Genomic DNA, 3,122 nt, shown 5'->3' on the forward strand with positions numbered 1-3,122 from the left:
AACACACGTAGATGGCAGCAAGGGACACGTTTTCTCCTTTCAAAGTTTAAACTCTCTGTTGTCTCCACTGAGGCAGTGGAAGCTTGAATTAAGATAGAGGTCAGAGGGGTCACAAGTTATGTAAGCCCTGAACTGGCTGATGGACATTCGAAATGTAACAAGCATCACGAATTAACTACAGATTTTTTTTAAAATTTTTTAAATTTAAATTTAATTTTTTAAAAAATTTAATTTAAATTTTTTTTTTTTAAAGATTTTATTTATTTATTTGACAGACAGAGATCACAAGTAGGCAGAGAGGCAGGCAGAGAGAGAGGAAGGGAAGCAGGCTCCCTGCTGAGCAGAGAGCCCGATGCGGGGCTCGATCCCAGGACCCTGGGATCATGACCTGAGCCGAAGGCAGAGGCTTTAACCCACTGAGCCACCCAGGCGCCCCAAAAAATTTAATTTAAATTTTTTTTAAATTTAAATCCAAATTTTGCATTGTTCATCCCCCTTTTAAGGAAAATACTTCCTAGGATGAGCATTACCTTAAAGTGGCAAGGACCACCCAGAGGGAAAGTGAGGCCCTGGATGGTCCTATGATCCACACACAGCTTAAAGATGTCCTGCACTCGGCTCTGGTTGAGCACGGAGGCTGCAAACCTATGGGCTGAGCCAGGATAATCTGGTACCAGCCACATCCTAGGACAACCGGCGAGGTGTGGGGTTGGGGACTCACCTTTGACTTCCCAAAGGACCAGCCACGCCCTGGAGATAAAGGGGGAGGAAAGTTTTGTGCCCCATGTTGTCGGGGTCAGGGCTGAAAGCAACTTCAGGAGGGGTCTTTATGAGTTCCCTAAAATCCATCGCTCCCCACCCCGCACTCAGCTGAAGTCGTGAGGACGCAGCGGTTCAGAGCACTTTTCCTCCTGTCCGCGCCCACACCCCGCCCCTCTCTCTCCTCCGACCACACTCCCCCTACTATCTTGCATTCTCTGCATCTCCCTTCTCCCCTCTTCCCCCTCCTTCTTCCCCGCGTTGCCCCAGATGCTTCTGGCTCACCGCGGTCCCTTCTGCCCCGCTAGCGCCCCGCGCTGCCTTACTTGGTTCGGGCGCCGGCAGGAGGTGGGAAGAGCTGCATTGGGCTGGCGCAGACTGCCCGGAGGCCGCTTCGGGGCGCTCGCTGGGGCACCCTGCCCGCGCCGGTGGGGGACCACGCCCTCCTCCCGTCGCCATAGAAACCCTGGCAGCCCTTTTTGTGACTTCGGCCGCGAAAGGACTTAGACTTTAGTCCCGTCCCAAACCACCGTTCACAGCGGCATAAAGCACACCTCTCTTCCCGCCCCACTCCCATTCTCTCGCCCCAGGTAGAGCTGAAGGACGTCCCCAGGATGGGCAGATTGGAGTTCACCGAACTGCCCAGGCTCATGAAATTATCCCTACTTTTCTCCCTCTTCCAAAACGTTTGTGGTTCCTGGTAGCTCGTAGCAAAAGTCCCGGATATAAAATAGTGATCAGATGAGCACTGTTTGAGCATTGACTCTGCATCAGGTTTTAAATGCATGAAAACAAAAGTTTTATCTGAGTGACAGTAGCGTGACCTGGAGGAATAATGTCTGGTCTATGGAGGAAACGGACATTCAGAGAAAGCTTTTAGAAGGATCCGAGTTGAATTTGAGTCTTCAAGGCCAAATAGGAATTAGCCGTGTAAAGCAGGCAAATTAAGAGCCACTGTAAAGGCCGGGAGCTAGGGGACCACGTGGTATCGCGGATGCTGGCTGTGTTTGGTGTGGCAAGAGTCATAAGTGCATTTGGGCAGCATGCGACCAGGTTGAAGAAGCAGACAGGGGATAGCCAGATTTGAAATAGCTTGTGAATTAAACAAGCTAGGGTGTATGTACCTGGATTTTAAGGTGAGCGTGTTCATGCTCAGATTTTAGAAAACTTTCTGGCGATATGGTAATGGAGGGTAGGCCAGAGTAGGTTAAGAATCAAGGCAAAGATGCCTGCTAGTAGTGAGTGATAATGTTTCAGAGTAAGGGACAGCAGCTGGAAGAAGAGTTCTGAGCAATTTACAAAATGGAAAAGAGCTCAGTGACTGGATGTGAAGGGCAGAAGTGCCCCCAGCCCTCCAGTTGATGGCGGTGCCCTTTACTAACAGAAAATCTAGCGGGGGGGGGGGGGCACAGAGGGTAGGAAGATGTTACTGATTTACTGATGACTTATTGCATCAGATTATCAATGGACCAGGCTCTTTCGCAGAGCAAGATCAGGGCTAAAAATAAATCCCGACTTGGCAGTCATTGTCATATATATGACCACTGGAGTTTGAAGTCACCTAAGCTTAAAAGGGGGGGGGGGATGGGCAGGGGAAAAGAATGGAAAGGAATCACACAGAATAGGGCACAATGGTGGAAAGAGTGGATGCAGGTGACACAAGTTTATAAGGCTGCAAAATCATGAAGAGCAGGCAGGGAAGTGGGGAGAAAACTACAAGAGATTAGTGTCAGGTGAGCCCAGGAAATAAAATGCATTAATACGCAGGGTATGATGAATAGGGTCTATAAAATTAGGTGAGAAAAATGTACACTGGATTTGACAACAGAAAGGTCATTTGTGCTTTCTGCAAGGCCAGTTTTAACATTATTTAAGGTAATTTTCAGTGCAGGCTATTACTTCTTTAAAAAGATTTTGCTTTTTTAAAAAGACTTTATTTTAGAGAGAGAGAAAGCAAGTACGAGTCGGGGAGGGGCAGGAGAGGGAGAGAATCCCAAGCCGACTCTCCGTTGAGTGCAAGCCTAATGCAAGGTCATGACCTGAGCCGAAATCAAGAGTTGGATGCTTAACCGACTGAGCCACACAGGTGCCCCCAAACTTACTTGGAATAACACAGAGGAAACAGGTTCATCAGGCTGGTGCCAGATGATTAATCAGTGATATCAGTACCGAATACAGGGTAGGCTCTTAATAAATATTTACTGTTAAACTGCACCATATAGAGCACCTTAATACCTTATAACTGAATACATGTTTTAAGAAGGGGATGCAGTGGGGTAGGAGAGGTGGTATATGACAATACAAAAATAAACACAAGAAAAAAAAGTACAATAGCAATAAGCAAATGCTCGCTTTATTTTTTT

This window comes from Martes martes (genome assembly GCF_963455335.1).
Source record: "Martes martes genome assembly, chromosome: 8".
Taxonomy (NCBI): Eukaryota; Metazoa; Chordata; class Mammalia; order Carnivora; family Mustelidae; genus Martes; species Martes martes.